The sequence below is a fragment of the Eleutherodactylus coqui genome, chromosome 7 (genome assembly GCF_035609145.1).
Source record: "Eleutherodactylus coqui strain aEleCoq1 chromosome 7, aEleCoq1.hap1, whole genome shotgun sequence".
Lineage (NCBI taxonomy): Eukaryota > Metazoa > Chordata > Amphibia > Anura > Eleutherodactylidae > Eleutherodactylus > Eleutherodactylus coqui.
The window spans coordinates 205,757,284-205,784,115 of record NC_089843.1 but is presented as its reverse complement, the minus strand read 5'-3'; the positions used below and the strand labels follow the sequence as shown (position 1 = coordinate 205,784,115).

The 26,832-nt window shown below is 43.5% G+C and overlaps 1 protein-coding gene across 1 annotated transcript in view; it reads right to left on the bottom strand.

Annotated features, from left to right (window-relative positions):
* CFAP299 (cilia and flagella associated protein 299) overlaps window positions 1–26,832 on the bottom strand; it is a 446,034-nt gene that overhangs the window by 264,375 nt on the left and 154,827 nt on the right. The gene's annotated exons all lie outside the window — the stretch shown is intronic.

Genomic DNA, 26,832 nt, shown 5'->3' with positions numbered 1-26,832 from the left:
GGGAGAGGAACCATTACTGCCCATTCTGGGCAGGGGCCCGAGAACAGTTCCTGGGAGTCTGCCTGCTCCTCAGAATGTGTCATTGTAATGGAGTGAGGAGGCTGGGAGGAAGGAGGAGCAGTAGCCAGAGGATTCAGAGTTACAGCAGTGGACGGCGTAGAAGTCTGTGTGGTCGATAGATTGCTGGATGCACTTTCTGCCATCCACGACAGGACCTGCTCACACTGCTCATTTTCTAATAAAGGTCTACCGCGTGGACCCATTAATTGTGAGATGAATCTGGGGACCCCTGAAATTTGCCTCTCTCCTAATCCCGCAGCAGTCGGCTGCGATCACCTGGATCAGGAGCTCGGCCTGTGCCCACACCCTGACTTGGGCCTCCGGCTCCTCGCCCGCGTCCACGTCCTCTAAGCCTACCCCTATCCCTCAGCATGGTGTATTACCAGTAGTGCAGAAACAGAACGCTGTAATTAAATGTGCCGCTTATTGGCCTGTGGTTGGAGGCTGACTTCACTTACGGAATGCACAGAAGAGCCAGCAAACAATTTTGCACATGCCTGCACTGTGACATAGGTGCGTATGACTCAGATAGTGCAATTCACAGCGCAGAAGCAGTCAAGTGGCCAAAGGCCACTAGTAGGCCCTAAGTATTTTGCTTCTATTTTTTTAAATGCAGAGCTGGTACAGCAGACAGTTACTGTAGGCAGCGTATATTATGTATACTGTTTCCCCCTGGCGGGATGACGGCGGTGATGTAACGGAGACAGCAGAGCCAGCAAACAATTTTGCGCGCGCCTGCACTGTGACGTAGGTGCGTATGACTCAGCTAGTGGAATTCACAGCGCAGAAGCAGTCAAGCCTGCTGTAAGGCTTAGCTGCGTATTAATTAGGACTACCACCCCAGCAGACACGCAGTACACTGAAGACGGTCACAGGCAGCCCAAATATACTATTTTTCCCCAATTTTTTTGAAAAAGCCCACTGCCTATATAGCCAGTATACCTCTTTCCCTGTACCACTGTCCCTGCCTCACCAGTACTGGCCCTATACTCTGTACAATGACTGCAGACTGAGGACGCAATGCTCTGCACGCCCGATATACAAAAAAAAAACAAAAAAAGTGCAACACTGCTCACAGCAGCCTCAACAGTACTGCACACGGTCAGATGTGGCCCTAAGAAGGACCGTTGGGGTTCTTGAAACCTAATATAACTCCTAACGCTCTCTCTATAGCAGCAGCAGCATCAGCAACACTGTCCCTGATCTCTGTCAGAATGGATCTGTGGCGAGCCGTGGGCGGGGCAGATTTTAATACTCGGGTGTCACCTGATCTCCCCTACTCACTGCAGGGGGGTGGGATAGGGCTGGAACATCACAGGAGGAAGTTGTAATGCCTTCCATGTCTTTCTATTGGCCAGAAAAGCGTGCTAATGTCTCAGAGATGAAAGTGAAAGTAACTCGAACATCGCGTGGTGCTCGTCTCGAGTAACGAGCATCTCAAACACGCTAATACTCGAACGAGCATAAAGCTCGGACGAGTACGCTCGCTCATCTCTAATTAGGACCTTTCCACGCTAGCGTTTTGCTTTCCATTTTGCTGATCCATTACGGGATTAGAAAAACAGAGAAGAAATTTTCCTATTTTCAAGCCCATAAAAATGTATTAAACTGAAAGGTCTTTAGTTTCAATCCGTTTCTGTATTTTCTGCCTCCATAGAAGAGCAAGAAGAATAAACACAAAGAGAACATAAAAGCTGATTCGGCCATCACCCTTGGTCAGATTTGAACCTCAAGTTCAGCACTGCAAGGCAACCCTGCTAATGACTGAGTTACGGTGCTTGAGAAAAATGAACACATTGAGAACATACAGCCACCACGCAGATGTTGTCCATAGTCAAATGTGAACCTAGAACCCCTGTCTAACTGGTGGCTCAGTTGTTAGAACTGCTGGAATTCTAGGTTTAATTCTGACCAAGGGTGATGATGACTGTATGCAGTTTTTCAAAGTTTATGTTGCCCTTGATGAGAGTTGAACCCCCAGAACTTAGCTTTGCAAAACAACAGTGCTAACCACTGAGCCACCACCAAAATGCTGAAAAACTAACAGAAGTGGAATGCTTACAGATGCTTTCCTTTTCACTTTGGATTTTCATTTTTAATAAAACTGTTCATAAAATGCTAATGTGAATGTAACCTTTACTTGTCATTGCTTTCAGTTATTTACATATTTAACCCATTAAGGACCAAGCACTGTAAAAATATAATAGTAAAAATATGGTGGGGGATTAAAGCCCCTGCTTCTGCAATACATCAGAAGCAGGTCGGGTTGTCAGCTCTTAGTCACAGGTGAAAACTCGAAGGAGAAGGCAGGAGTGTTTTTTAACCCGTTCTGCCTTCTCCTTTACCTAGTACACAGCACTCAATGAGCGCTATGTACTAAGAAGTTAAAGTGGAAGTGGAACTTCCACTACAGAAGCCGGCGGTTACGTGACTGCCAAGATCCCTGGCACAGCAGAGCTACAAGGTCCCAGCAGGCCCTGATCAGCTCTGCCAGTGACTATTGTCACTACAAGGGATGTTTTCCTCTGTAATTGGGGCTCCTGTGGATGCCACAGCTACAGTGGAAAAGTGTCAAATTAAAAAAAAAAAAAAAAAAGCATGTGAATGTCCCCCAGAGGTCTTATGATGTCATTGGGGACATAGATAGTAAAAAAAAATTACATAAATAAGTAAAACAAAATTAAAAAATAAAATAAAAATATATACATAAAAAAGAAAATAACCCAAAACTGTCGCTATATGCGCCCTGTTATCGAAAACCATACATATTATATATCAAAATGTCCGAAACAAAATTCAGAACCCATTCCCATACTTTATTTAGCATAGATGCACTAATTTAAAAAAATAACTATAAATCTTTAAAAAAAAAAATCAGTTTTTTAGCTTTTTACCTCCAATAAAACTAAAAAAATGGGGGAAAAAAAGTCAGTGAAAAAGATCTAAAGAAATAGCCCTATATGTCATGGGGAAAAAAAAGAGCAAAAATAATTTTGGTGTCTGAAGGAAAAAAATAGGGCAGTTAAACCACCAAATGGGTAAAAGCCCTAAAACGTGTCTGGTCCTTAAGGTACAAAACAGCCCGGTCCTTAGGGTGGCTTCTCATGAGCGTGTTTATGTATATGCATACGCCCGCACAGAAACACGCGTCTATTACAACCAATGCATTCCCTATGGTGTGTTCACATGTCCATGTTTTACAGGCGTGCGCCTGTAAAGATAGGACATGCGTGCACCATAGGGAATGCATACATTGCCTTCAATAGAGCCGCGGCTCATGCTGGCAGCTCTATTGAAGGCAATGGACTGCCGGCACCCCTGAAGTGATTTTTCACGGATGAGCTTTAAGTATAAGGGTTTCCCTGAAAATCATCCCTTTTAGTGTAAAAAAAAATAAATTTATATATATATATATATATATATATACTTACCTGTCCACCGCTGCCGTGTCCCCCATGGGGAATAAAGAATTCCCTGCTCCACCTGTCACAGTTGTGACAGATGCAGCAAAGGAGGTCTTCATTAAGAATTCCTTATCACAGCTGTCACAGATGATAGCTGCGGTAGAGGATTCAGCTGCCAGTAGCCATTAATTGTTTTTCAGGGAAGGGCTTTAAATATAAACCCTTCCTTGAAAAACAAGCCAAAGTAGTGTAAAACCCCAAAAAAAACACATACTCACCTTTCTTCAGCTGCTGGGGCTCAGCCACCTCCTGTCTGTGCTGTCCCCGACTCTGCAATTAAGTTCTTTGAGCAGACGGGGAGTTAAATTCCCTGCCTGCTGAAAGAGCTGCTTCTGATTGGCTGAACACCTCAGCCAATCACAGGCAGCTCTCGCTGAATGAATGACAGGCCATGGAATTGTGTAAAATAGATAAAACAGCCAAACGCATTGCCTTCAATGGCTGCATGTCCAATGTTAGATCCTTAAACCCGCCAATCAGAATCCTGAAGAAGCTGGCTGCAGTCACATGCCATTTATTGTTCTTGTCACCACCCAGTCAATCACAGTCTTCAGCAGTGAATCTGTCATGAAAGACACATAACTGCGGAAGCCTGCGATTGGCCGAGCAGTCATGTGTGCGATGACCAAGGATAAGAGGATGTTTTTTTTTTCTTTGTTTAACACTATTCAATGGCTGTAGATTTTTTTTTTTTTTCCTTTTTACAGCTGAGGGTTCTTGAAACTTCATTTTTAACTGTGGACACACAGGATACTTTGGAGCACATTTAGGATCATTTAAACCACCTCAACTTGAAGACTATTGAGAATGACAGTAACCTGCAAAACTGGGTTGTTCCTATACTTACTGCCAGTCTACCATCAGGGCTGGGCAGTTGTTTTTTTTGTTTTGGCATGATTTGTTATACAATTTAAGGGTCTTTAATATTGCTGTCTATACGTTTATATTTCTATTTGCTCCTGCTGAGCTAGCCTATAACAAGGGACTAGAGAAATGCTAGCACCTAGGAGAGCTAGGCCTGGCTTCCTTTTAAAGGGGTATCTGATGTGATTGCTAGGTTTAGCTTCCTTTTATCTTGTTAGCCATTACTGTCTGATCGTTATTAGAAAGCTTCATAGTAATTGGGCGCAGCTTCCTTTTTACTATTAAAGGGGTTGTCTCGCGAAATCAAGTGGGGTTATACACTTCTGTATGGCCATATTAATGCACTTTGTAATGTACATCGTGCATTAAATATGAGCAATACAGGTTATTCACTTACCTGCTCCGTTGCTAGCGTCCTCGTCTCCATGGTTCCGTCTAAATTCGCTGGCAGCTTGCTTTTTTAGACGCGCTTGCGCAGTCCGGTCTTCTGCTCTCAGCACGAGCCGCTTCAACCTGCTAGCCGCTACAGCTCTTCTGCGCATGCGCAGACGAGCTGTCACTGCTAGGGAGCGCGCTGGAGCGGCCATTCTGTACCATCCTCTCTTAGAGAGGGGTGCAGTAACTTGAGCCGCCCAGCTGTCCCGAGAAGCCGCCCAGCCGTCCAGCTGTCCCGAGAAGCCGCCCAGGTAAGTGATGGGTCGGGGGTGATGTGTCGCTAACAGGTGAAGGTCCCGGGCCACAGCGGTAGGCCCCGGAGCCCAGCGCTAGGTTCCGGAGCCTAGCGGTAGGTTCCAGAGCCTAGCGCTGGGCTCCGGAACCTACCGCTGGGCCGAGGGGACTGCCGCTGGGCCGAGGGGCCTTCGTCTGTTGTCAGGGTCTAGCGCGGGGGAGCCGGGGTCTAGCGCAGGGGGGCCGGGTCTAGCGCGGGGGAGCCGGGTCTAGCGCGGGGGAGCCGGGTCTAGCGCGGGGGAGCCGGGGTCTAGCGCGGGGGGCCCGAGGCCTAGCGCCGGTTACCTGCTGCCTGGCGGTGGGTGACTGTGTGCCGTGGTCGGCCGCGTTCAATCCAGGGGTCTGGTCGGCGGCTGCGGGGCGTCTGGTTGTCAGGGAGACACAGCTGGTAGCGTCTCGGGAGCGCGCACGTCGGGCTACAGCAAGCGACGGGAAAAGAGCCGGCGGCCATCTTGGGGAAATTTTTATAAGTTGCTGAAACGCTGGAACTGTAAGTACAAACCAGCTAGAAAAGTCATTTACAGGGGGGCTTAGTAATGTATGCTTAATTAGGGGGACTGGGCAAAAAAAAAATTCACTGCTTCCTCGAGACAACCCCTTTAAGCTCTTATTTTGGAGGTCTATGTGATTAGTCTCTATGGTTCCTCCTGGAAGTAAAGCAGAGGTTATTTATCAGTACCTCTGTTTCACTGATTGTTTGGTGTTGATTCTGCCCCAACGCTATTTACTGACTAGAACTTTTCGACACAGACATTTTTTTGGTTTTGGTGTAGGGAGAAGCAATGTATCTTGTGGAGAAGCAATGCATCTTGTGGAGAAGCAATGTATTTTGTACAGAAGCAATGTATCTTGTGGAGAAGCAATGTATCTTGTGGAGAAGCAATGTATCTTGTAAAGAAGCAATGTATCTTGTGGAGAAGCAATGCATCTTGTAGAGAAGCAATGTATCTTGTGGAGAAGTAATGTATCTTGTAGAGAAGCAATGTATCTTGTGGAGAAGCAATGTATCTTGTAGAGAAGCAATGTATCTTGTGGAGAAGCAATGTATCTTGTGGAGAAGCAATGTATCTTATAGAGAAGCAATGTGTCTTGTAGAGAAGCAATGCATCTTGTGGAGAAGCAATGTATCTTGTAGAGAAGCAATGTATCTTGTAGAGAAGCAATGTATCTTGTAGAGAAGCAATGTATCTTGTAGAGAAGCAATGTATCTTGTAGAGAAGCAATGTATCTTGTGGAGAAGCAATGCATCTTGCAGAGAAGCAATGTATCTTGTGGAGAAGCAATGTACCTTGTGGAGAAGCAATGTATCTTGTGGAGAAGTAATGTATCTTGTGGAGAAGTAATGTATCTTGTAGAGAAGCAATGCATCTTGTAGAGAAGCAATGCGTCTTGTAGAGAAGCAATGCATCTTGTGGAGAAGCAATGCATCTTGTGGAGAAGCAATGCATCTTGTGGAGAAGCAATACATCTTGTAGAGAAGCAATGTATCTTGTGGAGAAGCAATGTATCTTGTGGAGAAGCCATGCATCTTGTAGAGAAGCAATGTATATTGTGGAGAAGCCATGCATCTTGTGGAGAAGCAATGTATCTTGTGGAGAAGCCATGCATCTTGTAGAGAAGCAATGTATCTGGTAGAGAAGCAATGTAGCTGGTAGAGAAGCAATGTATCTTGCTTTCCTCTATTGGGGGGTTCTCTTCAGGTATTGTGTAGGCAATCCTTATATAGGAGTGGATGTTTTTGTTAGCTTGGTCCCGCCAATTTCAAGGATACGCCAACAAGGCCAGTAAGAATCTCTTTCTGCACTGTATGTACCCAACTGTCCTGGATTAGGATATAAGAGTGATGAAGAACAGGATTGGGAAGCTTACGTATTTATGTTTATATGTCTTATCTGCTTGAGATTGTTTTAGTTAATACTTCTTAAAAGTTCTTTTTGAGCGCTTACCCCAGTGATTTGAGTGTCTATTTAGGTTTCCCGGTGGTTCTCAAGCCTGCAAAATTGTCAGCAAGATACTTTATAAATATGGAGAAAGTTTTCAGCAGCAGATTTACTTGACGTTACTCTCTGTGCCCCGTCATGTCTTCTTTCAACTACTGACAGATATATCTCTCATACAGACCAATAATGTTTAAAGCCGCGAATTTCCTCTTTTTACACTCTGAACCTAATCATTTCAGTCAAAAATAATTCATGCAGCTTCTTCCAGACCTGGCAGCGACATTGTACACCTGCTATTATGCATTACAATGAAATTAAAATATTTGAAGAATTTGGCACATGTAACCTTTGTAAACTATGCTGGTAGCTTCATCTGTGACCTGAATGGAAGACTGTGATTCCTGTTTATAAGAAAAATATTGATACTTATGAACGGAGGGAGCAGCAGCTGGACGCGCAAGATAAATATTAAATAACTGCGTCCGGTAAGATGGCACTAGACTTCAGCAGAAATTCCAGTCTTTGGTAGAGTGAAACAAAATGCTGAAGAATGCCTCTACTTCCTCAAACATATGCATTGACCTCAATGGGCGAGAGATTATTTATACAGGTGCAATAATACAGCTTTGCGAGCTGCTCTGCAATGATAATATGTAGAGCGTGCCAAAGAATTTAATCACTCTATTATCTTCAAAGATCCATTGTAAGCAAATTGTATTACGTGGCTATTGTCATTAGAATTGAATTATTTTGGAGCTGTAAAGTATGATTTAATGCAATATGTCATGTAGTGTAATTGTTTATTTCAGAGTCCAATCAAAGAGAAAATATGTCATGAGTTAAAAATAGCCATATTTTGCTCAAGGCCGTGTTTAACTCGGTAATGATATAAAGATATACAGATATAGAGGGTGAGGCAAAAGTCTGGACACACCTGCTTAACTGGTGTAATAATGAGACAATTCACTTCCAATGTGTGAAAGTATTAATTGGGAGGAAGGCTGTGTTTTTTGCTGGAGGAGACTTTTTGACAGCCATGTTAAAATTTGCCGTATCGAATACAGCCTTAAGTTTTTCAAATGGGAAGTGGGTCATGTAATCAATCTTTGATAGAATTGACTCAGAAATGCACTAAAGTGTCAGATTTGCCCTACCTTCACCTATATAGGAGTTAAGTAAAGGTAGGGCAAAACTAATCACCTGAACCTCTTCCTATTTGAAAAACCTGAGCTGAGTTTAAAATGGTGATTTCAAAATGCAGCCTCTCTCCCAATTGGGACTTTCACGTATTTTCTAATTATTGCCCTAGTTAAATGGGTGGTGTGTCCAAACTTTTGCCTCACCCTGTGTGTATATAGTTTTTTATTTTTTTATTACTGCATTCAAAAAGCTATCAAATTTTTTTTTCCATTGATATAGACATATAAAGGGCTTATTTTTTGCAGCATAAAATATACACCATTTTCGGGTACATATAATGAATAACATTTAGTAATCTTTTGGGGGCTGGAAATGGAAAAAAAATGTGAATTCTGCCATAGGTTTTGTGATGCTTTTTGACATTTATCATGCTATAAAGATGATTTGCCAATTTTAATCTGTAGGTTGTTTTTGTTTTTTTTGTTTTTCCATGGATGGCTTGTATTTTCTGAGAGGAGTCATAACTTTCAATGGCACCATTTTAGGATACAAACAACTTATTGAGTAACTTTTCCTCCTTTTTTGATAAAGGAAATTTACAAAACATAGCAATTCTGGCATGTTTTACGTGGTGTTTTTGTTTTTTTCTATGGTGCTCAACGTGAGGGCTAACTAACAAGTTCAATTCATCGTATAGGTTCTTACAGAAGCAGTGATACTAATTATGTATGGGTTCTTTTGACATTTTCAATATACAGAACTTTGGAAAGGACAACATTTTTTGCTGGTGATTCTTATAAAAACAGTACTGAACTTTTTAAAAACTTTTTAGTCTCAGTAGGGGATTTGAATAAACAATACTCTGATCACATTTATAATACACTGCAATAACTTTAGATTGCAATCTATTATGGGGGTGTCACCTGCATGAAACTCATACTAAACCAGTGACAGTAAAGTCTCCAGCTAATATCACCACGATAACCCGGAGATATCTGCAAGCTCCATATGGCAAAGCCGGATTGCTCAAAAGTCCGTCTGGATATCGTCTACTTTTAAAGACACCTCTTTGAACGTGATTGAATTAACTTACCCAGAACGTACGAATACAATGTCATTGTACACAATTTCGCAAACCCTAAGAGGGGATACATATTAGTTGACTTCTACATATTTAATCATCCTGTATTATAGCTATTTCTCTTTTCTGACCCTAGGACCATGTGTCTCACATTAGCACCTGCATACCTTAGCTATTAAATAGATAAATACAATAAAAATCCTTTTTTGACCTGTTGCGCAGTGTTCTGGTACATAACCAAGAATTTATTCAGTAAGATTTGAAACTCCCCTTATCAGATGTGTGTGTGGTATGAGATAATGAATATAATGTGCAGTTCCCTTGGCAACAGTTCAGTTTCCAGACGTCGGGTCACATTCTTCATCACATTGTTTCTCAAAGCAGACAGTACACGTTTAGTGATTAAATGGAAGACGCCCCGTGTTTGTACCTCAGAGACTCGCTGCATTCAGGCCGCAACCTAGCTGCTATGATCTCATTCAGTCCTCAGTTAACAGAGCGATGTAAGCCATTTCAAGCCAAATCATAAACAAGAGAAATGTAAACTACATATAAGATGGATAGAATAAATCTGAGGGCTTTTCAACTAAACTTTGCAAACTTTTTTCATGTAATCAACTATAATAAAATTTATAAAATTGACTGTAAACTTTAGATTATGAGGAACCCTTTTATTTTCTTAGATTCTGGGGAACCCCTACTTCTAGTCTTATGTCAAAGAAACTTTTTGTAGAATAGGCAAAGTATTCCATATCCTTAGGCCATGTGGACTTCTTTGCTTGGAGCCTCTGGTGTAGAGCCAGCATAAAATCACGGATTAAAAAACTAAAGGAAAAAAATAAATAAATAGCATAGCGTCAAGGAATCACAGGCAAGAAATAAAGGGGGAGGATCCAGCTGTATGGGTTGTGCTGATGGCACAACCTGCTTGAGGACGATATATGCAGCTGCAGCCCCTCCGGGGAAACAGAGGATCCAACCTCAAGCACACCAGAGAAGGAAGAGGAAAAGAGGAGGACCATAGCGGTGCTGAACAGGGAAGACCAAATGGGATGAAGAAGAGTTCTTTATTAGGATGATGCATTTCACTGCTTGAATGGTGCTTTCCTTAGTTATGATCTGATGAAAGCGCCTTTCTGGCATCGAAACATGTCATCCTAATAAAGGACTCTTCTTTTCCCATTTGGTCTTCCCTGTGCAGCACCGCTATGGTCCTCCACTTTTTCTCTTCCTTCTCTCGGAGTTAAAAACGCACATTGCCAGACCAGCATGGCATTGGGCAGACACCATTGACTAGCGCATTATGATAACATTGTCATCTATGCATCTATCACATTATAATGGCAAGTTAACATTTGCTACATCTGTATACATATTGGACACATATGTGTATTGGAAGAAGAAAGCTTCCCCCTAAGGCCTTAGTCAGACGGGCGTTTTTAGCTGCGATTTGCGCATGCGCATGCGTCCGGCGATTTTTTAAAACCATTGCTTTGCAATGGTATCGGACACATGAGCGCTTTTTATGCGCTCGTCCGATAAATTATAGAACAAAAAATCGCAGATCGCACCTATCTGCGATCTGCGATTCCTGTTCTCTTCTGTATATGCGCTCAATGGGGCCGGCGGCAGCAGCGCCGACCCCATTGAGAACATATAGAAGACAAATCATTCTTCTCTGCCACAGCTGTAACAGCTGTTGCAGAGAAGAACGATGTTTGCCCATTGAATTCAATGGAGCGGCAATACAGCCGCTCCATTGAAAGCAATGGGCTGCCGGCGTGCGCGGGGTGAATTGTCGGGAAGGGGTTAAATATATAAGCCCTTCCCTGCAATTCATCCTAAAATGTGTTAAAATAAAAAAAAATTGTATACTCACCTTTCCGCTGCAGTCGGAGTCCAGCCGCGGCCGCTGTCAGTTCTCCTGAACTGCTTCTTGGCACTATTCAGCCGGCGGGGCTTTAAAATCCCCGCCTGCTGAATGATCTGCCTCTGATTGGTCACAGCCCTGACCAATCAGAGGCTGAAAACACTCACACACCCATTCATGAATTCATGAATGGGTGAGTGACTGCTGCCTCTCAGCGCTGAGCCAATCAGGGGCAGGTCTGACTCACATCCATTCATGAATTCATGAATAGGTGTGAGTGAGGCATGCCTCTGATTGGCTCAGCGCTGAGCCAATCAGGGGGCAGGTCTGACTCACACCCCCTTCACACCCACTGCAGGACGGCCGCGCGGAGCTCCGGCTGCTGGCAGAAGGTGAGTATACAATTTTTTTTTATTTTTACACATTTTAGGATGAATTGCAGGTAAGGGCTTATATATTTAAGCCCTTACCGACAATTCATCCCGGGCTCACCCGCAGCGCATTGCTTTCAATGGAGACGGCTGTATTGACAGCTCCGGCCCGTTTCTAATGAAACGCGGCTAGGAGCAGATTTTCGGGCGATTTGCGGGCAACTTGCGCGCAACGGTCACGCGATTTGCGGATGCGCATCCGTCATGCGATCCGCAAATCGCGCGAAAAAACGCCCGTCTGACTAAGGCCTAAGCATGCTTCCACACATACTAGAACTGTCCACTCGGATGAATTCACAGCACCATGCAGTCCTATAGGGCTTGAAATCCGCAGGTTCCTTAGTAACTTTATCATGTTCATACGGCAAATAGTTCCAAAGTATAGTTGCTTCTACAATCAGTAGAGCTGATATACAATGATGAACAATACATCAAATTTGCCACAGCCTTAAAATTAATAAACACTCCCCTCCACGGATGTTCAATGGATATTTCCATCCCAGGAGTCTTCATTGACTTGTGATCAAGTATCTCTTGTCCAACATCTGAAGGAAACACATGGAGTATATTGAGGAGACATAAAAAAGGTATAGGGAATCATGTATCAGCTGCTCTTGATGATTAGAATAATCTCAATAGAAAGAAGACATTACAACTTTAGGGCTTGGCAGCTGAGCAGTTTTTTAGCACAATAGCAGCGCAAAAAAAAAAAAAAAAATCTCACACCGCATGTAGAAAAATTGCGTGAACGCGTGTATTTGCACTCGCAGGAACTATCTTTTGCAGATGCGATTTTTTTTTAGCGGTTTTAAAAAACTTGCATATGAACGCTTTCATTGGAAAGCATTGCTTCTAATAGAGTGGCTTTTTAAGCCCGGCTAAAAAAAAAAATTGCTCATCTGACCGAGCCTTTAAAGGGGTTGTCCCGAGGCAGCAAGTGGGTCTATACACTTCTGTATGGCCATATTAATGCACTTTGTAATATACATTGTGCATTAATTATGAGCCATACAGAAGTTATAAAAAGTTTTTCACTTACCTGCTCCGTTGCTAGCGTCCTCGTTCCCATGGAGCCGACTAATTTTCGCCGTCTGATGGCCAAATTAGCCGCGCTTGCGCAGTCCGGGTCTTCTGCTTTCTTCAATGGGGCTCCGTGTAGCTCCGTGTAGCTCCGCCCCGTCACGTGCCGATTCCAGCCAATCAGGAGGCTGGAATCGGCAATGGACCGCACAGAAGCCCTGCGGTCCACCGAGGGGAGAAGATGCCGGCGGCCATCTTCAGCCGGTAAGTAAGAAGTCACCGGAGCGCGGGGATTCAGGTAAGCGCTGTCCGGTTTTTTCTTTAGGTCCCTGCATCGGGGTTGTCTCGCGCCGAACGAGGGGGGGGGGGTGAAAAAAAAAAAAACCTGTTTCGGCGCGGGACAACCCCTTTAAGCCACATTATCTAATATATTTTCAAGTGTTCAGGTTCCTGCTGTATGGCTTAATAAATACCACTGAGTATATTTTAAAAGGGATATCAATTCCTTTATTTCTTGTGCAGGAAGAAAATTGGATATAAGGGACTTCCATTTTTTTTAAAAAGGATTAAGTTTGAGACTCCTTTACCCTTTCCACCTCCAGCCAATGGCATGTGTATATAATGACTAGTTTGTTTTTGTATTTAGTGTTGGGGCTTTTGGTTGGATCCATAGCGACAATAAACAGCATTTTGCAACCAGTGGTGTGATATGAGCTCTGGGAGGCACCCTAAGTGGCGTCGCACAAAAATGCAACAGTTGGGGATTCATGCTTAAAGACATTTGTCAGGTTCTGTTGATCATGCTTACAACTTCAGTCGAAAGGCTCTGAGAATCCCTACAGAGCCAGATTTCATGAGTTAAATCAGACTTTGGCATATGACATTTAGAGCATGCAAACAATGTCTTTGGGGCATTGGGGTGCAATGGAATGTTGAACCCATAAATGGCTTTGTGAAAAATAGGTTTCTGTTCATCTTTCATTCATTACACATTTCCTCCCCATTCCACACCCTTCAAGATCTTTTGTGGTATTCAGGGGTCTTGGAATTCCCTCACCCAGGCATGAAATAGTCTACTGCTCTCCATTTCAATGGGTCCTTTCTCTAATTTTGCAATGCAGGTGAGACAGTGATATTTCTGTACTGGCCTGGTAATCAAGAGATCATAAACATTGAGCCTACATTCCTCCATTGAAGTTGATATTTTTGAGTTTATGAAATCAGCTAGCTGTCAATAAGGCAAGTAGTGGCCAGATTGTAGTCCTTACTAGTATCTCAGCTGCAGAAAGGTGGAAAGGATTCCCCCATGGTTGGAGAACATGTTCCGCAAAGTACATTTATTTTTTCTGCCATTGCTTAAAGGGGTTGTCCTGCACCGAAACGGGTTTTTTTTTTTCAATAGCCCCCCCCGTTCGGCGCGAGACAAACCCGATGCAGGGGTTTACAAAAAAAACAGGATAGTGCTTACCTGAATCCCCGCGCTCCGGTGACTTCTTACTTACCTTGTGAAGATGGCCGCCGGGATCTTCACCCTCGGTGGACCGCAGGGCTTCTGTGCGGTCCATTGCCGATTCCAGCCTCCTGATTGGCTGGAATCGGCACACGTGACGGGGCGGAGCTACGAGGAGCTGCTCTCTGGCACGAGCGGCCCCATTCAGAAGACAGAAGACCGGACTGCGCAAGCGCGTCTAATCGGGCGATTAGACGCTGAAGATTAGACGGCACCATGGAGACGGGGACGCTAGCAACGGAACAGGTAAGTGAATAACTTCTGTATGGCTCATAATTAATGCACAATGTACATTACAAAGTGCATTAATATGGCCATACAGAAGTGCTTACCCCCACTTGCTTTCGCGGGACAACCCCTTTAACTGGATCATTTTCCTGTTCCTGCTGGAAACTATGTTTAATCGGAGAGTAAAGTTTAGAACAGCTGGTATGAAGCAGTGCCAAGGAGCTGTGAAGGTCAACTACTGATACGTAGATATGATAAAGAGTTAGGAGGTAAGGGGAAATCTGCTCCTTCAAGACCTTATAATATTCCCCAGAATACCCATTCGGGCCTGGCGATAGGTGTCTTGAGGGCTGAGAGAGCTTCTGTAAATTCTTCTAAACTAATTGGGGCGTTAAGGAGAACCTGTTCTCTTTTGATTAATGTTGGGAGAGCAATGCTATCAAATTCGAATGTATGGGGCAATGCCACCAAATTTGGGGAGGAAAATACTTAGCTAAAAAATATTTCAATATGGAATTTATTTTTGGCTGCTTGGCATGAATAATGCCTTGTGAATCCCATAACTGGGCTGTATGTGTTCAGTTTAGTGGTCCCCTTGCCAAATTACCAACAGCGCCTTCTTTCTCGCCAAAGCAAAATAGCTTAGCACCCTGATATGTCCTCTACTTTGTGTGTCTTTTTTTTCTGTAACAGAAAAGGCAACCACAGCGGAATTCACAATGTCTTGTGGAATTCTTGTTGACAATTTCTAACATATAAAAGGGATGTAATTCCGCATTTTAATTTTGCTGCAAAAAGCAAGAAATTTTGCCAAATGTTCTGCAAAATGCATTCTGCAGAAAAACACTACAAAATCTGCATCATTTGATGGAATCTACGACTCCACTGAGTCTGAAAATGTTCTGTGTGAAAGCACCCTAAGAAGGTATCTCTCAATGGTTGCCCATATTGTGGGCCTAGAAGCGTAGTAGAACTTGTAATAGAGTGTCCAGCTGCTGACCAGGCCATTAGTGATCATTAATTAAGTTTAGAAAAAAAGATGGCTGAGGGGCGACCTAATGACTATGTATAAATACATCAGGGAACAATACAAGATCTTTCCCATGATCTATTTGTACCAAGGACTCTAACAAGGGGGCGCCCTCTATGTCTAGAGGAAAGAAGGTTTCTACACCAACGTAGAAGGGGGTTCTTTACTGTAAGAACAGTGAGGCTATGGAGCTCTCTGCCAGAGGACATGGTGATGGCGAATTTGATAAAAGAGTTTAAAAAGGGACTCAACGCCTTTCTTGATTGTTACATTATTACTAGAGATGAGAGAACGTACTCGGTTTAGGTGTTTTTGGACTCGAGCACCGCTTTTTCCGAGTAACTGACTACTCGGACGAAAAGATTCGGGGGGGCGGGGAGCGGCATGGTGGAGCAGGGGGTAGCAGTGGGGAACAGGGGGGAGCGCTCTCTCTCTCCACCCCCCCCCCACTCCCCTCTGCAACCCCCGCGCACCCCTGGCGCCCCCCGAATCTTTTCGTCCGAGTAGTCAGTTACTCGGAAAAAGCGGTGCTCGAGTCCATAAACACACGAACTGAGTACGTTCGCTCATCTCTAATTATTACGTGTTATAACTAACAACTTCAGAAGGGTCGGTGATCCAGGGAGTCTTCAGACTGTCAGATTGCAGTCAGGAAGAGATTTTTTTCCTCTTAAATGGGGAAAATTGGCTTTTACTTCATTGAGGTCTTTTTTTGCTTCCCTCTGGATCAACCTTGCGGGGCAGGCTGAACTGGATGGACATGTGTCTGTATTTGGCCTTACATTCTATGTTAGTATTCAAAATACAAGATGACAACTGCCACCTTGTATTGTATCTCCCTGGTATCTGGTTAAAACTGTAGAATGTGCAAAGTGTATCTTTAGTACAAAACTATATACATTTGGAAATGATTTTCTATATATGTCAATGTCCCGGTATCACCTCCTTATCACCTAATGCGAAGCTGCCTTGTAGGTACCACACCCAGTGTAATGTGTTAGCTTGTTTAACATGTTCCAAAATGTTCAAAGTTCATTGGCTTGGTAAAAAAACTGCATTACTTTTTCTTAAAACTACTTGGCCAAAGTAAAGTGTCCCATGATATTTTGTCCACATTGCATGTATTATGTTGTTAGTTCATAATTAAAACCATTTAACACAGCTTCACAGAAAGATGCCTGAAGTCGTTCCCCCTGGATAAGATCATATCATTTACTAATTTGTTTCATATTCCACTATGCACACAAATATTACAGGGTTACTACAGAAAATATTTGGTTTTGTATCAGTCAACGATCGCTATATAACAGGTGCCTACATGAAATTAATAGTGGAGTTTGCGGCTTATACTTCCAGCTAAAGCGCAAGGGTGGTGCAACAACACAGTCATTGGAGATAGATCTTTCACCTGACTTGTGGTGCACAGGATGCTGGACGGAACCATAGAGGAGGATCCTGGTCCCCGGTGATGTCAAAAAGGATGTTTTTAGAGCTGCAGCACTGATGGAAGCAGTGGCAGTGGGGGGCATTAGGTCGAGAAGCGCTGCTGAATGCCAACAGAGGGGCCATATGTACTGCAGAGGGAGACAGATGGACTGTATGGATCCCAGAGTTCCGCAGTGGAGCCACAACTGTAGCATCAAGAGAAGGCTGCATTGTGTTGTGCAAGTGATGAACCAGGACTCGGAAAGCCCATTAGGAATCTTTTGTCTAGCGTTCATAAGTGACAATGGTCCTCAATAAAAAACAAACCTATGCACATGACTAAATAGTGACAGACAGTAAGCAGGCCTGCTAGACAGAGATATTACACTATCCATTGCATACAAAGTTGCCAGACTGATTTTTTTTTAATTTAAGGTATTTAGCCAACATCTTTCCGCGGAATGTTTTATTAGCCACGAAGAGAACAATCCAATCTGCCGGCAGCCGCGAGGAGAGCAATGGAATGTGCCAGTAGCTGTTTGTACTGCTGGGCATATGTTTAAACATAAGCTGGACTCTGCAAACAACTGCTGGAGGTCCTTTTACATGCAAATGAAGATAATAAAGTGGCCATTAATGGACATTAACACTTAATGCAAATAAATCACTAAATCTTTCAGTCGCTTGAAAGATTATCTTTGCATGTAAAAGGGCATTTAGTGACAAAGAAGATAAAGTTGAAGGCATAATTCTGAATCTGAAGAATTTGTGTGAACCAACACCTCCATTGTTTCCACCCCGGCACATAGGATTGAGGCACATTCAAGCCTAATACAGGCTTTATGCTTTACAAATGATTGTCCAGCACAATTCAAATACATCCCTGGAAATAATAAACCATCAGGTGTATATATGTGAGGGACATGTAAAAGTATTCTACTTTATTTTGCAATGTACATTCTAAGATCCACCTTGGTTAATGGGTAGGCAATATCCCATAAAGCTAATGAATCAGAGCAGACAACAGATTTGCACCTGGAAATTATATTATCCTCTCCTTTGTCTGATTTTCACTTTGAGTTTCTTGAATGTATGAATAATTGGTTTCTAGGTAATGGGTTACAAATCGAGATGAGCGAGTATACTCGCTAAGGCACATTACTTGAGTGAGTAGTGCCTTAGCCGAGTATCTCCCCACTTGTCTCTATAGATTCGGGGGCCGGCGGGGGGCGGGGAGCAGGGGGGAAGAGCGGGGAGGAACGGAGGGGAGGTCTCTCTCTCCCTCTCTTCCCCCACTCCCCCCTGCTCCCCGCCGCAACTCACCTGTTACCGGCGCTGGCCCCCGAATATTTAGAGACGAGCGGGAAGATACTCGGCTAAGGCACTACTCACTCGAGTAATGTGCCTTAGCGAGTATACTCGCTCATCTCTAGTTACAAATACTCCAAAATAGGCAATAGAGTCTACATTTGCAGTCAGGAAGAGATTTTTTCCCCTTAAATGGGGAAAATTGGCTTTTACTTCATTGAGGTCTTTTTTTGTTCCCTCTGGATCAACATTGAGGGGCAGGCTGAACTGGATGGACATGTGTCTGTATTTGGCCTTACATTCTATGTTAGTATTCAGTTAGTGTACAAACTTGATTCTACTAAATTCACCATAGAGGTTGCTAAGCTTATATGCAGAGCCTCTTTGAGAGAAAGTTTAAGCCCGACAATTTCCCAAAGTGACCCCTTATTGTAGTCCCATAGTCTTTCTAGATATTTCCATTTCATGACCAGAAAAAGATCCCACTGACCAACACATTCAGTGCTTACCACCAGTTCAATAGCCGAGTACATGATTTATCATCATGCATATGTACGGGAAGATAAAACTGACTTCCCCATAAGGTATCATTTTGCTTGGGCCTGGCTCGAAGTTTTTATATAGAAGTTTCCCCCAAACTCTCCTCCTCCAGATTTTCCCCCTAATTGTGTTGTGGAAGTTAACACATCTGTTCATTAGAAGGTGAAATAGGAAATCATTAAAGATTTTACAGCCACTTGACTTCAACACCAAAATGAAAGGAACAGGTGGTACAGATCACGGAGGCGACTTTTGTGCCAGCGGAGATTCTGCCAAAATCCAGCACTCTTTGCAATGCAGGGGACCATTTAGCTGGAACGCAATTGACAGCTCTCCAGATATCCTCTCCTGGGTCTCTGTGTTTAGAATTCCAGTAGCTAGCATTTACATAATTACAATCTCACTTTGAGAAAACGGTAAAATTCTTTGACTTTCTTCTTAAATAGCCACTTGTATTCCAATCCTCTGCTAATAATTAAAAACATTAGGGGAAACACTGTAATTATTTCTGATGGGCTATAATTAGGATGGGAAAGCATTCTTATTTTTCTGGATCTTACTATTTAGAATATGAACCACACATGGATAATATTTTATGAAGCCAACACAGCTGTGTGGTTCGTTGGATTTGTTTGTAGCTGGAAACAAAAATAGTCCAAATATAATGATAACGATAAAAATATTATCGTGAAGAACACAAAACAGTTTGAGCCATTTAATTAAAAAAAGAAATACTGCAGCAACTCAGCAGGAGAGTGAGAACAAGTCACATGTAAAAATGGGCCCACCACAATGTGGTCCCTGCTATCTGAAACTGAGCTGATATTCCTGACTACACATACCGTATATACCGGCGTATAAGGCGACGGGGCGTATAAGACGACCCCCCAACTGTCACCTTATACGCCGGTATTCAGTGGAGAAAAAAAAAAAAAAATTTATTACTCACCTCCCACGGCGTTCTGTTGCGCTCCGGCAGGATGTCGCTCGCTCCGGCAGGCTGTCGCTCGCTCCTCGTCCCCGGCGCAGCATAGCTTTCTGAATGTGGGGCTTGAAATCCCCGCTTCCAGAAAGCTAATACACACGCCGGCAGCCATGACATCATTGAATGGCTGTGATTGGCTAAAGCACACGTGGCTTCAGCCAATCACACTATTCAATGACATCATTGAATGGGTGTGATTGCTAACACGTGCGCCTTCAGCCAATCACAGCCATTCAATGATGTCATTGAATAGTGTGATTGGCTGAAGCCACGTGTGCTTTAGCCAATCACAGCCATTCAATGATGTCATGGCTGCCGGCGTGTGTATTAGCTTTCTGGAAGCGGGGATTTCAAGCCCCACATTCAGAAAGCTATGCTGCGGCGGGGACGAGGAGCGAGCGACAGCCTGCCGGAGCGAGCGACATCCTGCCGGAGCGCGACAGAACGCCGTGGGAGGTGAGTAATAAAATTTTTTTTTTTTACACTTTTTTTTTTTTGTTTTATCGGCGCATAAGACGACCCCCGACTGCAGAGCAGATTTTTCGGGGTTCAAAAGTCGTCTTATACGCCGGTATATACGGTAGTTAATAAACTCATGTTATATGAATGTACTACCAGCCCCAGTGAAATCTATTTCTTCTATGGACCAGTATGATTATGGTGATACAAATTTTATATTGTTTTTTTTTATGTTCTACTACTTCTAAAAAAAATGTAAAAAGTATACTAGGAAATTTTATTTAACTTTTAATATTTTTTAATACTTAAAAAACTTTATTAATCTTATTTTGTAGTCTGTAGCAGGGCTAAATAGACTGAAATACATAGCAGACTTGTCAGCCTTCAAAATGCCCAAGGCTGTCATGGCATCCTATTGGCGCCTGATCATGTCACATAGGTGCCTATTATAGATGAGCGAGTATACTCGCTAAAGGCAGTTGCTCGAGCGAGCAATGCCTTTAGTGAGTATCTCCCCTGCTCGAGACTGCAGGTTCGGGTGCCGGCAGCGGGCACGGAGCTGCGAGGGAGAATGGGGCGGGGCGGAACGGAGGGGAGATCTCTCTCTCTCCCTCCCCCCCCCCCGCTCCCTCCTGCTGACAGCCGCTACTCACAGCTCCCCCGTGCCGGCACCCGAACCTTCTGTCTCGAGCGGGGGAGATACTCACTTAAGGCAATGCTCGCTCGACCAATTGCCTTTAGCGAGTATACTCGCTCATCTCTAGTGCCTATTGTGGCAGTCATGGTCAGCTGTCAACTGGTATGACATAGCTGACAGCTACTAGGTATGTGGCAGACTAGGTTCTCAAGCCCCTCCAATCCTCCCTACATGACCCACAACATATATTTACATCATAAGTTATCAAAAAGTAAGGCATCATTCTTAGGTATAGTGGGCCAGGAAAGTCTTCAGACTCTTTCACTTTTTTTCGCACCTTGTCATGTTGTTGCCTTGTGCAAATTTTAAAAATTCTAGTTTTCCCCATCATCCTGCACCCAGTACCCCATAATGTTAAAGTGAAAACAGAATGTTTGAAATCTTTGTAAATTTAAGAAAAATTAAAAACTAACAATTTGCATTGACATAAGTATTCATGTCCTGTACTTAGTTGTGCAGCAACCGAAAACCAGGCTTTCAGCCTGAGGAGACCATGGGGTACAAAATTAGCAGTTGTACCTAAGCTGTGTTGTCTTAGCTATGTGCCTAGCGTAACTGCCTTGTGGAAGGTGAAGCATCTACCGAGTCTGAGGTCCCTTACGTTCTAGAACAGGTTTACATTAAGAATTTCTCTGTACTTTGCTCTATTCAGCTCTCCATCAACCTTGACCAGTGTCATTCTCCCAACTGCTAAAAAAAACCCACCCCAATAGCATGATGCTGCCACCTCCATGCTTCACGGTAGAGATGGTAATAGGTGATGAGCAGACATAATGCTTAGAATGAAGGCCCAAAAGTTTGATCTTGGTTTCATCAGAATCTTGTTTCTCACAGTCGAAGAGTCCTTTAGGTGCTTTTCGGCAAACACCAGGTGGGCTTTCATGTGTCTGTTACTGAGGAGGCTTCTTTCTCACCAATTGCTGGAGGGCTGCAGTGATCATTGAACTTCTGTAACTTAAAGGGGTTGTCCGGCCATAAACATTAGGTCTCATTACTTCTGTTTGCCCAATACAATGCACTTTGTAATATACATTGTGCATTGTAAATTAGGCAAACAGAAGTTATTCACTTACCTTTTGGTATGCCCCCCCTGTGTTGCTCCTCGGTTGCCATGGGTTCCGACAAGTCTCTTGTCCTCTTCTTGTCGGGACGATGGGGACACGCTTCTCCAGCACAGCTCTGCGCATGTGCAGAAGAACTTCAGCCGCTGGGAAGCTCAGTTCTGCCTGCAGGGGAGGCGTGGCTGCTGGCTCTTCATCTCCAAGGTAAGAATGAGTGGAGGGGCGGGCTCTCGCAGGGGGGGGGGGGGGTGGAGAGGGAGAGATGGATGGATGGATGTGTGCAAGGGGGAGGGGGTGCAGTAATGTGTGTGTGTTCGTGGTGTCTGGAGACCCAGCTGTCAGAAGTCCCGGGGTGTGTGCAGGGACCCGGCTGACAGAAGTCGGGGGGGGGGTCATTGTGAGGGAGTGGGGTCACTGTGGGAGGGGCACTATGAGGGCATGTGTGTGTGGGGAAATGTTTTGTTTTACTTTACTTTAGCAGGGTGGGGGGGCAGTAGGTAGCCTTGCAGTGGGGGGCTGCAGGAGAGTGTTCTCTCGGCTCTCCCCAGCCCCTCTCCATTCACTATACACTCATGCCAGGATTTTATCCTGAACCATGAGTGTATAAGTGTCCCCTGGCTACAACCCCTCTGAGTATAGTATGCAGCAGGGGGCGGGGCCTGGGCGGGGAGTGACTGTAGAGCAGTTCAATAGAGGTGGGCGTGTCGTGGGCGGGGCTAGGACGTGAGCTGAGGGAGGCCATGAAATCCTGCCTTTTCATGTCTCTTACTACCATCGGGAGCGCGCACACAGAAGAGGGAGAGCGCAGAGCATTGTGGGAAGGCAGCACAGAGGCGCCATCTTTGAAAGCTGTAGTGAACATCAGATTCTAAGGTAAGAAACTGACATTCCAACTGATCTGCCTGCCGGTTTGAGCCCCTGTATGCTGTGTGTTACTATCCTTACTGAAAGGGAAGCAGCAGCATTATAACATTTTTTACCCTGTGTGGCCGGACAACCCCTTTAATGTTATTTGCACACAAGATCTTTGGAGCTCAGCCAGAGTGACCATTGGGTTCTTGGTCACCTCTCTTACCAAGGCCCTTCTCCTCCGATTACTTAGTTTGATGTGTTGGCAGCTCTAGGAAGAGTCCTGGTTGTTCCAAACGTCTTCCTATTAAAAGTTGTGGAGGCCTCTGTGCTCTTGGCAACTTTTAATGCAGCAGAATTTATTTTGTAGCCTTCTCTAGATCTGTGCCTCTACACAATCCTCTCTCTGAGCTCTACAGTAATACTTTGCTCCTCATGGCTTGGTTTTGCCTCTGATATGCATTGTGAGCTGTGAGGCTATATATATATATATATATATATATATATAGACAGGGGTGTGTCTTTTAAAATTATGTCCAATCAACTGAATTTACCACAGTGGGACCCCAACAAAAAGTAGAAACATCTCAAAGATGATCAAGTGAAATGAGAGGCCTCCCAAGCTATTTTTTTTATTTGCACACGGCCACAACATAGCAAAATGTAAAAAAGAGTGAAAGGATCTGAAGACTTTCTCAACCCACCGTACATTTATGGTAAAGTTAATAATGTTTAAAAATAATGCTTTGCATAAAAAGCTATTCATTGTTATTTTTTTTTTAGTTTACCAACAATATTAATAGATGACACAACATTACTGTATTGGTCAAGACGAGTGTAGGGATGGGTACATGTTTATGGCTACTTCCTGTTATGCGCAAGCTGGTATTGACCATAACATTTATTTACATTGACCACACAAATTCAATATAAAAAAAGAGGACAAATACTTGTATTACTGAAGAGCATGTTCTGATTGGCCGTCTAGTAGCGCTTTTCTCTATAGTAAAGTGCGATACTGCATGTCCTATATGCCAGGATGAGCTGCCCCTATGGAAACCGGAATGCATGGTAAGCGTTCCATTCATTTCAATGGGGCTGACGGAAATACCCGAGTGTTTGCCGTGAATGGAGCATCTACATGCTTGGATGACCAGCGCTCCATTCAGTTTCCTCCTCACTGCACGAGGTGCAGTAACCTCACAGTGAGGAGGAAGGGACAAATGCGACCCCTATTCTTGAGATTGGCGATCACCAATCAGCAAGTTATCCCTTATCCTGTGAACAACTTGAAATCTTGGTACAATCCTTTAATCGAGTGCATGCTATATTAACCTACCACTTCCTCTATTCAGGTTTGGTCTATCTAGGTAATATGACCATGCTGTGCATTAGTGGCGAAGGCCGACTCAGTGTGTCTATAGAAACATTAGTGGAAAGAGATAGAGGATTGCTGGCCAGCAGGTAAAGGAAAGTCGATAGACTAATACACTAGTCATACCATAACATACACACCGGGTATGGATTTGGCTTGGGAGCCAAGTCTGATCCATGTCCACTCCATACAAGCCGCACACACACCTGCCTTATACATATGGCACAAGTCGCGAAAGTTTTAAGGAGATGTTTGAGGACTCGTTGTCATAAGTGTCACCATTTGGTAAGTAAGTGTCTTCAACAAAGGTTAAATGCAGTTCCTGCGAGATAGCAAATGTGATAAGTTCTTCTCAAAAGTATTTTCTTAACCCAAATCAAGTGTATCATAGCTATAGTGGTTGGTAAAGGGCCCATGTAAAGGGCCATGTTGGTAAAGGGCCCATGTAAAGGGCCATGTTGGTAAAGGGCCCATAACCCTTCATGCTGGGGGGTCCAGTTCAGATTTACTACTCTTCTGCTACATTATTCTGCGCTGTTCCACTAAATACAAAAACAATATCCCCAGGTATAAATCTCAGTACCCAACAACTGCAAGCAATATTAGCTTGACTTCCCAATTCAATATCAACTGATTTTTATAGGAAAGTCTAAATTTCCGGGTTATGTTCAATTCCAACAATGAAAATGTTTCACTGGTGAGCAGGGAAATACAAATAAACCAATATCATGCATTCCTGCTTCTAAATTGTGCATCTAATCTGCGGTAAATAAAGCCCCTAAGATCAATAGGCACAGCTTTGCTTCGTAAGGGATGATTGGCTGAAGGTTAAAGTTCAACCCATGTATTTTTTCCTGCTGCACAATCCACTTACATTGTCAGACATTTTGACAGCTTATTTGCAAGGTTGTTGCACAGCATGAATACCACATAAACATCTCAGCATGCAAACAAAAAAGTTTGGAACATCTCTTCTGAGGCCAGCCGGTACTGATTTAACAGAATTCTATAATTGATTAACACAAGAAATATGTGTTCTCTGTAGTTCTGGCCAAACATCTAAAAAATATGAAAACTGGCTGCAATGATACAAATATTGCTGGAAAATGGGCATTTGTGGATCCAGCTTCTGATAGAAAAACACAGTTTCTTAATAAATGTATGGAAGGTATTTTTGATATTGTAGACTTTAATTTATCACAAAGATATTCCTAAAAGTGGCAACTCATAGCAGAATGCAAGTTTAGATCTGGCCATCAGAGAGGGGCAACGATTCAACCACTCAATAGGGACTTTCTACATGGGATGGAATACTCTACAACAACATAGCGGAATTCCTCACCAAGATCTACACTGCTAATTATGGTCCTTGATGCAGGATTGTGCTATTTTCAATTCTCCACCAAATACTAACATTAACAGTGTGGGCTTTTGGGTTGAATATTCCGCAGGAGAGCATATTCTGCAATGCTCTTGCGGAATCTTCCATCCTGTGTGAAAGGTCCCATACAAGTAGAATATCACGGACCACTTGAACTGGATGCCATAGATACCACTGACCGCAAGAGAATGGATGCTTATATAAACATCTGGAAGAAGAAGGAGCTCAACTATCTGGTGTTGGGAATGTCATGTGCTTATACTCCTCTCACTATTTTGGTCAAGAGATCATTTTATTGGGGGATGAATTAATGGTGGTGTCAGATGACTTCGGATGAATCTTCATGAAATATTGTTTTAAGGCAACTTCACATCATAGAGGGTGCTCAGCACTACAAAACTGTATAAAACCATATAAATGCTAGTGCAATTTTATCACAATCAGTAAATTTAGTTTAAAGTATGTATATTAAGTAGTTAAGTGTTGAGGGGGCATGGCCTAATTATATAAAATGCAAAGGACACGGCTCTCTGAAACTCCAGAGGATTCCATAGAATCATCTGCCATTCTGTGACTCTGTAGGAACTTCAGCTCTACTAGCTGACTCCTAGAAACATGCCCATAGTGGGCCGTCACCCAAACACCGTACGTACCCAGTTATTCACGAAGATCCCCCATGGATCTAACAGGAGGAACTATACTGGCCTGTGCAGATGTGACACCAACACATGGCCATGGCCTTGCGTCCCTCGCCAAGCCTGACTGCTTCATCTAATTCTGTGTCCCCTCTATTTGCCTTTTGAGGCTTTACTTGCTTCTGGGCACATAGAAGTGAGTACATGATGTGCTGGAATACCATCCAGGCATCACTTATGAAGCTAGGCTCCTTAGTAATGAGGCATGGGACCCAAATTAAGTCCCAAAGTTTAACCACATATCTTGTTAAAAAGTAAAAATCTCCTCCACAACTCCTAGGGTACTCCTTCCACTTTCACAATCCTTCCCCTGTGTTTTTCTGTGCAGTGAGAGTAAGGTTCTCCAGCAGAGCTAAATACCTGGATAATAAGTCTTGGAGGTGGTGTGGTAAGCCCAGGTGTCTGAATGAGCCAGGCATACAGTGGTGATTAAAACTTTGTGAACCCTTCAGATATTTTTGCTTATATTTGACCTAAAACTATATTATATATTCTCACAAGACCTAAAAGTAGATAGGACTAGGATAGATAAGATAGTTTTTATGGGACACTCTACTTGCTGTCTTAGCATAGTGCTGCCCTCCTATGTCTGCTGCTTCTTCTTTCCGCTCCGAGCTGCTATGCTGACATTCCCTGCCATCACACCATGTTGGGTTAAGTACCTTTTCATCTTCCACCTCCTCTTTCCCT